The sequence below is a fragment of the Bos indicus x Bos taurus genome, chromosome 5, assembly GCF_003369695.1.
Source record: "Bos indicus x Bos taurus breed Angus x Brahman F1 hybrid chromosome 5, Bos_hybrid_MaternalHap_v2.0, whole genome shotgun sequence".
Taxonomy (NCBI): Eukaryota; Metazoa; Chordata; class Mammalia; order Artiodactyla; family Bovidae; genus Bos; species Bos indicus x Bos taurus.
The window spans coordinates 41,105,031-41,120,679 of NC_040080.1; positions in this window are offsets into that span (position 1 = coordinate 41,105,031).

Consider the following 15,649-nt stretch of genomic DNA (forward strand, 5'->3'; position numbering starts at 1 on the left):
CCTCTGAATCACACTTGCCCTTAGGGGAGCTGCCTGCCTATAAGACTCCCTCCTTTTGTGATGGCTTCCTCCCTTTTTTGGCAGCCAACCTGGGCAGGTCCTACCAACCTCCTATTTTCATCACTTTCAAACAGGGCTCAACCTCCCCAACCTGGTGCCTCCCATTGGTGCTACCTGTCTGTGCTTATTCACAGAGCCCTCTGTCCCTCACTTTTCTACTACTCTCCTCCTCCAAGTGAAGAGAGAAACAGAAATTGACATCTTAAAGTCAATTTACAAGGCTCTTCTCTCATGAGTCAAAATAGGAAGTCATCATTCCCATTTCTCAGAAAGGAAACAGGCTCAAGAAAGTCATCCATGTCCTACCAGTACAATTTTGGATGATCAAATGACCTCTAGAACACTCTGTTTTCATATTTTTAAATGAAGTTGTTGACTAGGTGCTCTTACAGACTGTTCTAAGAATCTGTGTTTGGAATTATATGTGTCTGAGATTCTCAACTCTAAACCCAAGTGTCAATGAAAAAAAGCACAGAGAAGAAATTATGGGTCCCTTTCCTCTTCAAACACAACATTTGAATTTTAACAGTTTTCCTTTGGAGACAGTTCACCCAATTTTGTTATCTGTGATCTTTTAGATGGAAATTTAAAGCCACGTGGGGAGCTGGCTGGTTACTGGGGAAGGAACTATGGTTTATTGAGCCTTACCCTGTACAGAACTTCTGCCAAGCACAATACCCATGTTAGAGTCTTAAGCCCTTCAGGATACTGGAAACCTTCATTTTACAGGTTAGGACCCTGCAGCTCACAGAGGTAGCACAGCTAATCCAAGCCACATAGCTGGTGAGTGGAAGACCCAGTCAATCTCATCTTCCAGTCAGTGATACACAGTTAACTGCATGCTCAAAACTGACTTCTATCAGTAGGATTCCAGGCTCCCTACTTTGCTTCAGGCACAGTAGCATGGCTTTTGTTTGTTTATCTATTAATATTAGGCTTTTGTGCATGGTTCCTTTGAAGAATGAGTTCCTCAGCTGAAATGTTTTGGGTATCACTGGCCCATACCATTCAAGGCCTTCTCTGCCCTTCTAAGCCCCCTGGCAGGCTCAGGTGCAGGCTCTTCCCTGAGACTTGATGAACCTTCCCCACCCTGAACTCCCCTCAAGGTACTGTCCTCATATAAATGCCAAGGGATGAGAAAGTTTGAAAAGGACTTCCTTGTCCTCAAAACCTAGATTAATTTCTACTGACTTTCCAAATGGGTTTCCACAAAATAAATGTATACTAATAAAATTCACTGCATCTTAGCACGTGAATATTATTTTTAAAAACAGTTTTTTAATGCCCTAGAAATCAAGGTGTGTCCTGATTTAAAAGGTCCTAATATACAAAATTTAAAACTGATAAAGTGATCAATTAGGAATTGACTCTTCCTTTTAAAAGGAAGTTTCCCCTGATACACTTGAAATAGCTTCAACTTTCCCATTTACATACAGCTCTTCAGAATTATATCTAATAGTCTTTTAAATGATTATTTATACAATTTTCCTTTCTCAGGAAAACTCCTAGGAAAAAGGGACCATAGCTTGTGTGTGTGTGTGTGTGTGCGCGCGCGCATGCACGCGCGCACAAAATCATTCTGGCAAGTAGCTAGTGCCATTGTGATACACTCACTTCAAAAGCAAGATTTACAACAGGCTTCTTACCTGGCTGTGCTAGGGGGAGAACAGGCTGGCCATGTTCCAGAGACTGGTTCCCAAACGTGGACCTGAGGGCTAAATGGGAGAAAGGAAGGTGGAATGCTTCTTCTCTGTGGTGTTATGATGTGGACTGGACATTTAGATCCATGTTTGTGAACATCCATTTAGATGAATGTTTCACCTATCACCAATGAAAAAGAAAGCAACAAGTTAGATTTTAAAAGAAAAAAATAATAAAGAAACAGAAGAATGATACAATAACTGAAAAGAAGAATACATTAGAAGGAATCAATAGCAGAATAACTGAGACAGAAGAATAGATAAGGAGCCTGGAAGACACGATGGTGGTAATAACTGCTGCAGAATAGAATAAAGAAAAAACTATTAAAAGAAATGAAAACCATCTAAGGGCACTCTGCAACAACATTAAATACACCATTATATGGTGTATATATATCATCATTATATATTCATTATAAGGATCTCAGAAGGAGACAAGAGAAAGGACCTGAGAAATTTTTTGAAGAGATATAGCTGTAAACTTCCTTAACATGGAAAAGAAAAGTCACCCAAGTCCAGGAAGTACAGAGTTCCAGGCAAGATAAACCAAAGTAGGAACACAGGGAAACACACAGTAATCAAAGTGACAAAAATTAAAGACAAGGAAAAAATATTAAAAGTAACAAATAACATATAACAGAAAACCCATAAAGCTAACAGCAGATTTTTCAGCAGAAACTCTGCAGGCCAGAAGGAAATGGCATGATATATTTAAATTGAAGGGGAAGAACCTACAACAAAGAATATTCTACCCAGCAAGGCCTTCATTCAGATTTAATAGAGAAATCAAAAGCTTTACAGACAAGCAAGAACTAGGAGAATTCGGCACCACCAAACCAGCTTTGCAAAAAGTGATAAGGGAACTTCTCTAAGCAGAAAAGACCACATATAGAATACACATTTTCTCATGTATACATGAAACATTCTCCAAAATTGACCACATACTGAACCACAAAGTGAGTGTTGGTATACTTAAGAAAACTGAAACTTTATCAAGCATCTTTTCCAACCACAACACTACAAGATTAGAAACAAATTACAAGAAAAATACAAGGAAAAAAACATTAAAAAACACACAAACACATGGAGGCTAAGCAATATGCTACTAAAGAACCAATGGATCACTGGAGAAATTAGAGGAAATCAAAAAATACCTAGAGAGAAAAGAAAATGAAAGTACAACAATCAAAAATCTATGGGATACTTAAAAAAACAATTCTAAGAGGGAAGTTTATACCAATACACTCTTACCTCAAGAAACAAAAAAAAATTTCAAATAAGTAACCTAATCTTACACTTAAAATGATAAGAGAAAGAACAAAGAAGAGCTAAAGTTAGTAGAAGGAAAGAAATCATAAACTTAAAACTCACTCAAAAAACTAAGATCATGGTATCTGGTGCCATCACTTCATGGCAAATAGATGGGGAAACAATGGAAACAGTGAGAGACTTTATTTTCTTGGGCTCCAAAATCACTGCAGATGCTGACTGCAGCCATGAACTTCAAAAATGCTTGCTCCTTGGAAGAAAAGCTATGATCAACCTCAACAGCATATTAAAAAGCAGAGACATTAATTTTTCAAGAAAGGTCTGTCTAGTCAAAGCTATGGTTTTTGCAGTAGTCATGTATGAATGTGAGAGTTGAACCATAAAGAAAGCAGAGCACCAAAGAATTGATGCTTTTGAACTATGGTGTTGGAGAAGACTCTTGAGAGTCCCTTGGATTGCAAAGAGATCCAATCAGTCAATCCTAAAAGAAATCAGTCCTGAATATTCATTGGAAGGACTGATGCTGAAGCTGAAGCTCCACTACTTTGGTCACCTGATGCAAAGAACTGACTCACTGGAAAAGACCCTGATTCTGGGAAAGATTGAAGGCAGGAGGAGAAGGGGACAACAGAGGATGAGATGGCTGGATGGCATTACTGATTCTGTGGACATGAGTTTGAGCAAACTTTGTGAGTTGGTGATGGACAGGAGAGCCTGGTGTGCTGCAGTCCATGGGGTAACAAAGAGTCAGCTATGACTGAGCGACTAAACTGAACTGAGTAGGCAAACAAAATTAATAAACCTTTAGTCCAACTCATGAAGAGAAAAGAAAGAGGATGCAAATCAATGAAATTACAAATGAAAAAAGTTACAACTGATAAACTCATAAGAGATTACTACAAGCAACTGTATACCAATAAAATGGACATCCTGGGGAAAAAATGTACAAATTTTTGGAAAGATACACTCTTCTAAGGCAAAACCAGGAAGAAATAGAAAATATGGACAGACTAAGCACAAGCAATGAAATTGAAACTGTGATTTTAAAACTCTCAAAAAACAAAATTCCAGGACCAGTTAGCGTCACAGTCAAATCCTATCAAATAATTAGAAAAGAGCTAACATCTATCCTTCTCAAACTGTTCCAAAAAATTGCAGAAGAAAAAATACTCCCAACTCATTCTATGATGCCACCATCACTCTGATAGCAAAATCAGACAATGATATCACACAAAAAAAAGAAATAAAAGAAAATTATGGGCCAGAATCACTAATGAACATAGATGCAAAAATCCTAAACAAAACACTAGCAAATCTGAATCCACCAATACATTAAAAGTATCATACACCATGATCAAGTGGAATTTATCCCAAGGAAGCAAGGGGCTTTCAATATCTACAAATCAATCAATATGATACCCACATGAACAAACTGAAGAATAAATATCATGTGATCTTCTCAATAGAGGCAGGAACAGCTTTTGACAAAATTCAACACTTATTTATGATAAAAACTCTCCAGAAAGTTGGCATGGAAGGAACATACCTAACACAATAAAGATCATGTATGAAAAATCTACAGCTAACATCACATTCAGTGGTGAAAAACTGAAAGCATTTCCTCTAAGATCAGAAACAAAACAAGGGATCCACTCTCACCACCTTTATTCAACAGTGTCTTGGAAGTCCTAGCTATGGAAATCAGAGAATAAAATGAGATAAAAGGAATTCAAATTGGAAAAGAAGAAGTTAAACTGTTAGTGCAGATGACATAATACCATAAGTAGAAAATTTTGCAGATGCTCTTGGAAAACTACTAGACCTCATCAATGAATTTGGTGAAATCGCAGTCTATGAAATTAATACATAGAAATATGTTGCATTTCTACACCATAAGAACAAAAAAATCAGAAAGAGAAATTAAAGAAATACTCCCATTTACCATTACATCAAAAAGAAATAAAATACCTAGGAATAAACCCACCTAAGGAGACAAAAAGACCTGTACTCTGAAAACTATAAGATGCTAATGAAAAGAAATTAAAGATGACACAAACAAGTGGAAAGATATACCATGTTCTTGGATTGGAAGAATCAATATTGTTAAAATGACTGTACTACCCAAGGCAATCTACAGATTCAATACAAACCCTATCAAATTACCAATGACATTTTTCACAAACCTAATACAAAAAAACTTTAACATTTGTATGGAGACATAAAAGTCTTTGAATAACCAAAACAATCTTGAAAGAAAAAAGAAACTGAAAGAATCAATCTCCCTGGGTTCAGGCTATATTACAAAGCTATAGTCATCAAAACAGTATGGTACTGGCACAAAAACAGAAATATAAATTACTGGAACAGGATATAAAGCTCAGAAGTAAACCCATGTACCTATGATCAATTCAGTTCAGTTCAATTCAGTCACTCAGTCATGTCCGACTCTTTGTGACCCTTGAACTGCAGCACACCAGGATTCCCTGTCCATTATCAGCTCCCGGACCCTGCTTACACTCATGTCCATTGAGTCGGTGATGCCATTCAACCATCTCATCCTCTGTCATCCCCTTCTCCTCCTGCCTTCAATCTTTCCCAGAATCAGGATCTTTTCCAATGAGTCAGTTCTTCACATCAGGTGGCTAATGTATTGGACTTTCAGCTTCAGCATTGGTCCTTCCCATGAATATTCAGGATTGATTTCCTTTAGGATGGACTGGTTGGATCTCCTTGCAGTCCAAGGGACTCTCAAGAGTCTTCTCCAACACCACAGTTCAAAAACATCAATTCTTTGGTGTTCAGCTTTCTTTATAGTCCAACTCTCACATCCATACACGATTACTGGAACAACCATAGCTTTGACTAGATGGACCTTTGTTGGCAAAGTAATATCTCTGCTTTTCAATATGCTGTCTAGGTTGGCCATGGCTTTTCTTCCAAGGAGCAAGCATCTTTTAATTTCATGGCTGCAGTCACCATCTGCAGTAATTTTGGAGCCCCCCAAAATGAAGCCTCTCACTGTTTCCATTGTTTCCCCATCTATTTGCCATGAAGTGATGGGACTGGATTCCATGACCTTAGTTTCCTGAATGTTGAGTTTTAATCCACTTTTTCACTCTCCTCTTTCACTTTCATCAGGAGGCTCTAATTCTTCTTCACTTTCTGCCATAAGGGTGGTGTCATCTGCATATTGAGGTTGTTGATATTTCTCCTGGTAATCTTGATTCCAGCTTGTGTTTTATCCAGCCTGGGATTTCTCATTATGTACTCTGCATAGAAGTCAAATAAACAGGGTGACAATATACAACCTTGACGTACTCCTTTCCCCATTTGGAACCAGTCAGTTGTTCCATGTCTGGTTTTAACTGTTGTTTTTTGACTACATACAGATTTCTCAGGAAGCAGGCCAGGTGGTCTGGTATTCCCATCTCTTGAAGAATTTCCCAGCTTGTTGTGATCCACACAAAGGCTTTGGCACAGTCAATATAGCAGAAGTAGATTTTTTTTTGGAACTCTCTTGCTTTTCCTATGATCCAGTGGATGTTGGCAATTTGATCCCTGGTTCCTCTGCCTTTTCTAAATCCAGCTTGAACATTTGGAAGTTCACGGTTTACAGACTATTGAAGCCTGGCTTGGAGAATTTTGAGCATTACTTTGCTAGTGTGTGAGATGAGTTCAATTGTGCGACAGTTTGAACATTCTTTGCCATTGCCCTTCTTTGTGTTTGGAATGAAAACTGACCTTTTCCAGATCCAGTCCTGTGGATCAATTAATAGATGATCAATTAATCTGTGACAAAGGAGATAAGACTATACAATGGAGGAAAGACAGTCTCTTCAGTAAATGGCACTGGGAAAACTGGTCAGCCATATGTTTAAAAATGAAATTAAAACACTCTTAAACATCATACACAATAAACTGAAAATGGATTAAAGACCTAAATGTTAGTCCAGACATTATAAACTCTTAGAGGAAAACCTGGGAAGAATACTCTTTGATGTAAATCTCAGCAATATTTTTTTCCATCAGTCTCTTAAGAGTTATGAAAATAAAAACAAAAATAAACAAATGGGACCTAGTTAAACTCAAAAGCTTTTGTGCAGCAAAGGCAACCTTAAACAAAATGAAAAGACAACCCAAAGAATGGGAGAAGATATCTGCAAACAATGTTATAGACTAGGGATTAGCTTCCAAAATTTACAAACAGCTCATGTGGCTTAATATCATCAAAGCAAACAATCCAATCAAAAAATGGACAGAAGACCTTAATAGACATTTTTCCAAAGAAGACATACAGATGGCCAGGAAGCAGGTGAAAAGATGTTCAACATCATTAATTATCAGAGAAATGAAAATCAAAACTATTGATACAGTGAAGTATCACTTCTTATAAGTTAGAAGGGCCATCATCAAAAAATCTACAAACTATAAATGCTGGAGAGTGTGTAGAAAGAAGGCAACCCTCTTACACTGTTGGTGGAAATGTAAACTGGTACAGCTGCTATGGAAAACAGTATGGAGGTTCCTTAAAAAGCTAAAAATAGTGTTACCATGTAACCCCGCAGATCAAAATTATGGTGAATTGATAAAGAAGATGTGGTAATATATACAATGGAATATTACTCAGCCATTTTTTAAAATGAAATAATGCCATGTGCAGCAACATGGATGGCTTAGAAATAAATATACTGAACCAAATCAGAAAAAGACAAATACCATGTGATACTGCTTATACATGGAATTTAAAAAAAATGATACAAATGAACTTATTACAAAACAGTAATAGACTCGTAGGCTTAGAGAACAAACTTATCATATTAAATTAAATACCACGATGGAAGAGGGGAGGGAAAGGATAGTTGGGGAATTTGGAACTGATATGCATACACTGCTCTATTTAAAATGGATAGCCAATAAGGACCTACTGTATTGCACAGGGAAATCTGTTCAATGTTATGTAACAAACTAAATGTGAAAAGAATTTTAAAAACAATAAATAACTGAATCACTTTGCTTTACACCTAAAATAACACAACACTGTTAATCAACTATTCTCCAATTTGAAATAAAAAGTTTAATAGTACTTTTAAAATAAAATAATAGAAACAAAAAAAGAGGAAAGACAAACTAGATTTCATCAAAATTGAACATTTATGCTCTGTGAAAGAGGACATCAAGACAATGAGAAGACAATCCATAGTTTGGGAGAAAATATTTGCAAAAGACACACTTGATAAAGGGCTGCTATCCAAAATATACAAAGAACTCTTGAAACTCAACAAGAAGAAAATATCAACTTAGTTAAAAAGCCAGCCAAAACATTAACAGATACTTTGCCAAATAAAATACACAGATGACAATAAGCCTAAGACAGGATACGGCTCATCACATTGTTAGAGAAATGTAAATTAAAACAATAGGATACCACTACACACCTATTTGAATGGCCAAAATCTGAGACAGTGATCACATCAAATTCTGGAAAGGGTATGAAGCCACAGGAGTTCTGAAACATTACTGGCGAGAGTATAAAATGATACAGACACTTTGGAAGACAGTCTGGTAGTTTCTCACAAAACTAAACATAGTCTTACCATATGATTGCACTCTTTGGTATTACCCAAAGGATTTGAAAACTTCTGTCCACACAGAAACCCATACATGCATGTTCACAGGAACTTTATTCGTAATTGCCAAACTTGGAAACAACCAAAATTTCATTCAGTAGGTGAATGGATAAATATACTTTGTACATGCACACAACAGAATATCATTTAGCACTAAAGAAAAATGAGCTAACAATCCATGAAAAGACATGGAGGAACCTTAAATGTATGTTATTCAGCAAAAGAAGTCACTCTGAAGAGACTGCATGCTATCAGATTCCAACTAAGTGACATTCTGGAAAAAGTCAAACTGCTAGATTAAGTAAAATGATCTGTAATGCCAGGGGATGGAAGGGAAATGATGAAAGGGCAGAGCACAGGAGATTTTTAGAGCAGTTAAATATCTGTATGATACCGTAACAATGGATACTTATACTGTTGTCCAAACCCATAGACTGTATACGATTCCCTTGCAGTGAAAGTGAAGTCGCTCAGTCGTGTCTGATTCTTTGCGACCCCATGGACACCAGGCTCCTCAATCCATGGGATTTTCTAGGCAAGAGTACTGGAGTGGGTTGCCTTTCCCTTGAAGATCAGTCCTTAAAGAATCTGCCTGCAATGTAAGAGACCTGGATCCAATTTCTGGGTCGGGAAGGTCCCCTGGAGAAGGAAATGGCAACCCACTCCAGTATTCTTGCCTGGGAAACCCTATGGACAGAGGAGCCTGGCAGGCTATAGCCCATGTAGTCATAAGAGTTGGACACAACTTACCGACTAAACCACCACCACCATAACTGTATAAAACCAAGAGTGAATCTTGAGGTAAGTTATGGACTTCGGGTGATAATGATATGTCAAAGAAGATTATCCCTGGTTTAAAACAAATGTACCATTCTGGTACAGTGATACCATGATAAAATGGATGAGGTTATTCATGTGGGGGAAAATGGTATATGGAAAATCTTTGTACATCTCAATTTTTAAAATAAAGTCCCTTTTAAAAGACAAGAGAAATTCATAAAAGTATGTTCTAATTAATCTAAAGGAGTTAGTAATACCACCCACAATGTTTGTGGTGACTACCATAGAGCAAGTATTATAAACACAGAGTGGAAGCTCTTTTACACAATTAGCTTCTGGGTTTGAACAAAATCCTCAGTTTTATACTGATAAATGACTGTTTTCAACATGTTAGGCCACTTCCAATGCAGAAGAAATCAAAACCTTTAAACGCAAATACAAAAATAATATATGTAAGGTTCATCCATGCAGCATACCTTATATGTACTAAACTGAGAATTACCCAACAGACTGATTAATACGTGACTTAGTTAAAAATAAATTAAAGGAGGTTATTCACATAGAAAAGAGTAATATAGACACTTTATGAAAAAGTGGAAGAGGGTTACAATAATAATACATATATAGTTAATAATATATTATATATGATAAATAAAAATAAATAATAGATACAAGGCACATGTCTCAATACAATTTTTTAAAACTTTATGTTCATTAAAAAGTAACTTTTTCTTTTGGTATGCAATTCTATGAGCTTTATCACACATGTAGATTTGTGAAAACACCACAACAATCAAGATACAGAACAATTTCATCACTGGATATAAGATTCCTTTGTGTTGCCCTTTTATAACTAAATTCTGCCTCTACTCCTGACCCCTGTCAACCACTGAAGTATTCTCTGTTTCACTGGGGGGTTTTTTGGAGGGAGCAGAATTCTCTTCGTATTTATTTTATTCTCCACCCAAAGGCATTCCCAATATGTTTAAGTGTATTCTTAGGTATGTACATATCCTTGAAAGTTATGTAGTATGAATCTACATAAGTGACTTTTATTAGTTTATTGTTTCAGGGTACAATTCAGTGAGTTTTAGTATACTTGAACTTGTGTGACTATCATCAACATCATTCTAGAACATTTTTATCAAACCCCAAAAACACCTGTACCACTTAAAAGTCACCCCCCAATCTTCCCTCTACCCAGCTCTTGGCATCCAATAATCTACTTGGATTATTATTCTTCCTCTTATGCATTGGTCTATTTTGAATGTTTCCTATAAATGAAATCATACAATATGTGTCTGACTTCTTTCACTCAGCAAGGTGTTTTCTAAGCTCACCCATGTTGCTGCACATATTCATTAATAACTTTACTCTTTGTATGGAACTATTCCACTGTATGGATATATCACATTTTTTTATCCTTTCATCCATTAAAGGACATTGGGTTTTTTCCACTCTTTGATTATTGTGATTAATGCTGCTATGAATGGACAAGCTTTTATGTGAACATATTTTCATTTCTCTTGGGTAAATACCTAGGAATGGAATCGCTGGTCATATGGTAACTTTATATTTAACTTTTTGAGAAGTTACTAAACTCTTCCAAAGTGATTGCACCATTTTACATTTTTCCCAATTACTGTATGAGTGGCAATCTGTCCTTATTCTCTTCAACACTTCTTTGTTGACCATCTTTCTTATTATAGCCATTCAGTGTGGTGAGAGGTTTGTGGTTTCAACTGACAATTCCCTAGCAAGTAGTGATGTTGGTCATCTTTTCGTATGTTTATTGGCCATCCATATTTCTTCTTTGGTGACGTGTCTGTTCATATCCTTCACCATCTTTTAACTGGTTTACCTTTTTATTATTGCATTTAAGGTGTTCCTTACATGTTCTGGGCACAACACATAATCAAACATATGATTTGCAAATATTTTATCCCTCAGCAAATATTCTGTAGGTTTTCTTTTTTCTTTCTTGATGGTGTCCTTTGAAGCATGAAAGCTTTAAATTAGATGAAATTAAATTTTTCTTTTACAGATTGCACTTTTGGTGTCATATCTAAGATTTGCTTAACCCCTAATCAGGAAGATTTTTCCATGTGTTTTCTTTAAATTTTTTGTAGTTTTACTTTATATTTTTAAATCTCTGATCCGCTTTCCATTCATTTTCATCAAAGGGGTGAGGTTTAGGTTGACTTTCTTAGTCTTTTGCAAAGTGATATCTAATTGTTGCAACATCAGCTTGTTGAGAAGATTATCCTTAAAGCCATTGAATTACTCTTTCATGTTTGTCATAAGTTGATCATATTTGTGTGAGTCTATTTCTGGACTCTATTATGTTCATTGATCTAAATGTTTGTATTCATGCAAGTACCATACTGTCTTGATTGCTATAGTTTTATATTATATTAAGCCTCAAAATTAAGTAATTAAAAGTCTGTCAGAATTGTCTTGGTCTTTTTGTGTACTTTTCACTTCCAAATATGTTTTAGAGTCAATTTGTCAGTTTCTATAAAAAGACTCCTGAGATTCTGATTGGGATTTCACTGAATCTATAGATCAACTGGGGGATAATGACATCTTAACAATATGTTTCCCAACTCATGAATTTGGCTTATCTGTTTATTTATCACTTTAAAAATTTTTTTCACTAATGTTTTGTAGTTTCAACATAGAGATGTTATATTTTTGTTAGAATTTCCCCTGAGGAGTTTTATGCTTTGTGATGTTACTGTTAATGACATCTTTTAGATATTTTCTAATTTTGTATTGCTAATATATAAGAAGACAACCTCTGTATATTAACCTTTTACCTGGCAAGTTTCCTAAATAAAATTTCTGGTATTAATAAGTTTTATTATTTTTGGTAGAGTGCTTGGAATTTTCTACCTATATAATCATGTCATTTGTGAGTAAAGACCATTTACTTTTTCTTGTCCAACCTGTATACCTTTAATTTTTTTTTTCTTGCCTTATTTTACTGACATGGACCTCCAGGACAATGTTGAGTTGAAGTGATAAGAATAGACATTCTTACCTTATTCTCAATTTTGGCCTTTGACAATTAAGTATAATTTGATGTGCTTTCTGCTGATGAACACTTTTAATGCTTTCTTTCCTGTCTTAGATAGTTTAGCATAAATATTTTCGTGTATTTGAAATACTTTAGGCTTGGAACTAATGTCCCACCTCGACCATGTCAGGTCACTCTTAACAGAGAACTGGCTCCCCATTTGCAGTAACAAGATCATAAGGTAGTAAGCAACTGCCAGCTGGGGTTCAGAAGCAAATGCCTTCAAAGAGCTAGTGAATACTAGATACTTCAAAGGAACAAATACGGAGAGGCTTGGGACTAACATTACTAAGTCCCTATGTGTGTCTGACCCTGTGTGAGGTCTCTTATGTGAGTCAGTTCTGATTCTGCCCTTCTTATCTAGAGTCAGAACTTTTAGATACAGAGTCCCTGACTTACGATGGCACAACTTAACATTTTTCAACTTTGTGATCGTGCAAAAGTAAAACACCTTCAGTAAAAACTGTACTTTAAAATTTGATCTTTGCCCAGGCTAGCGATGTATAGTATGATACTCTCTCATGGTGCTGGGCAGTGGCAGCCAGCTCCCAGCTGGCCACAGGATCATAAGGGTAAACTGTCATATACTTACAACCCCTCTGCACCCATGCAACCATTCTGTTTTTCACTTTCACACAGTACTCAATAAGTTATGTGAGACAGTTAACATTTTATGATAAAACCGACTTTGTGTTAGATAATTTTGTCCAACTATAGGCTAAAAAAAGTGTTCTGTGTTTAAGGTAGGCGAGGCTAAGCTACAATGTTCAGTAGGTTATGTGTATTTACACCAGTTTAGGATATTTCCAGCTTACAGTGGGTTTATCAAGATGTAAAACCCATTGTAAGTGGAGGAAGATCAATCATTCTATTCCTCCATCTTCAGCAAGGGAGAGTGAAATGCCCCAAGGTAACCAAAGTTTTTCTAACCACACTGTGCAGAATGGACTACCCAAGCTGCCTCTCACTATTGCTGCAATGATAAGTATAATTTATAATTATTTTTGATCCCCAAACAATGTCTCTGTCAAATGAAAAAGGTGTGATTTCTTCTTGTTGTTATTTTTTTCCCCTAACAGACTGAATTATATGTAAAGATTATACGTTGTGACTTCTTCTAAAAGTATTGAGTTTTGAGAATTAAATTGTAAAAATTCTTCACGACGTATAATCTATACATAAAATTCAGTCTGTTAGGGGAAAAAAAAAAAAAAAACAAGAAGAAACCACATCTTTTTCATTTGACAGAGACATTGTTTGGGGATCAAAAATAATTATAGAGAAAAAAAGGACTTGCACAAAGGAATAGGAGTTAAGAAGCCCGTACAGCAGTTCAGGTTCACATTGTGATTAACAAGGAGTTTACTGCCACCAAGTGGTTCGCTAAGTCCACTAACTTCTGTAACGTGTTTCTTAAATTCTCCCTAAATATCAATACTTGTCAAAGTACCAAGTTTCAGTTTAAATGAAAAAATCATGAAACCTCAGACATGGAAAGCTGAAAACTTTTCCAGAATTGACAAACAAGCAAGCCTTTAATTGCCAAAATAAACTATGAAAATCTGTATCTGTATCCTATGAATGGGATCTAATTTCTAGTAAATGTTGCTCTTGTTACAGAAAGTGGGATCTGGTTGCTCACCACTCAAAAGTCAATGAAGAGGCCAGGCTGATGAAGAAGAATGTTTGCTTTCTTTTGGATGCCAACAACCAGAGTGAGGGGAGGATGAACACCTACCCAAAAGCTGACCCCCCACCCCCTGAAAGTCAGGGAGCAAGACTTTTTATACACAGAGAGAGGGGGCTACATGCAGAGACAGATCAGTCAGCTCTGACAGTCGTCTTGAAATTCATCATCAGTCTGACCAGCATCATCTTGACTGTTTGAGATATGATTAATCTTCAGTTCCAACTTCAGAGTCAGTTTGTTACCATTTCTTTGAGTCCACTTCTAGAAATAGTTGCAGCTTATGTCATGACTACAGTCTGGCCATCATATAGTTAACTACTCTACCTCGGGTTTCATTATCTATAAGACAGCACACAGGATATGGCTCAGAATATTTTCATAGCCCTTGAGAGGTACCTAAAGATTCTTGGTGAGGCTTAATGAGTTTAGTTCAGTTCAGTTGCTCAGTTCTGTCCAGCTCTTTGCAACCCATGAACTGCAGCATGCCAGGCTTCCTGTCTATTACCAATTCCTGGAGCTTGATCAAACTCATGTCCATAGAGTCAGTGAAGCCATCCAACCATCTCATCCTCTGCCATCCCCTTCTCCTCCTGCCTTCAATCTTTCCCAGAATCAGGATCTTTTCCAATGAATCAGTTCTTCACCTCAGGTGACCAAAATAGTGGGGCTTCAGCTTTAGCATCAGTCCTTTCAATGAATATTCAGGACTGATTTTCTTTAAGATTAACCAGTTTGATCTCCTTGCAGTCCAAAGAACTCGCAAGAGTCTTCTCCAACACCACGGTTCAAAAGCATCAATTCTTCGGTGCTCAGCTTTCCTTATGGTCTGACTCTCACAACCATACATGACGACTGGAAAAACCATAGGTTTGACTAGACAGACCTTTGTTGGCAAAGTAATGTCTCTGCTTTTTATTATGCTGTCTACGTTGGACATAGCTTTTCTTCCAAGGAGGAAGGATTTCTTAATTTCATGGATGCAGCCACCATTTGCAGTGATTTTGGAGCCCAAGAAAATAGTCTGTCACTGTTTTCACTGTTTCCCCATCTATTTGCTATGAAGTGATGGGACCACATGCCATGAACTTCATTTTTTGAATACCGAGTTTTAAGCCAGCTTTTTCACTCTCCTCTTTCAGTTTCATCAAGACACTCTACAGTTCTTCTTAGCTTTCTGCCATAAGGCTGCTGTCATCTACGTATCTGAGGTTATTGATATATCTCAGGCAATCTTGATTCCAGCTTGTGCTTCATCCAGCCCAGCATTTCGCATGATGTACTCTGTACACAAGCTAAATTATCAGGGTAACAATATGCTATGACCAGTGCATTCTCTTGGCAAAATACTGTTAGCCTGCTCCATTTTGTACTCCAAAGCAAAATTTGCCTGTTACTCCAGGTATCTCTTGACTTCCTACTTTTGCATTTCAGTCCCCTATAATGA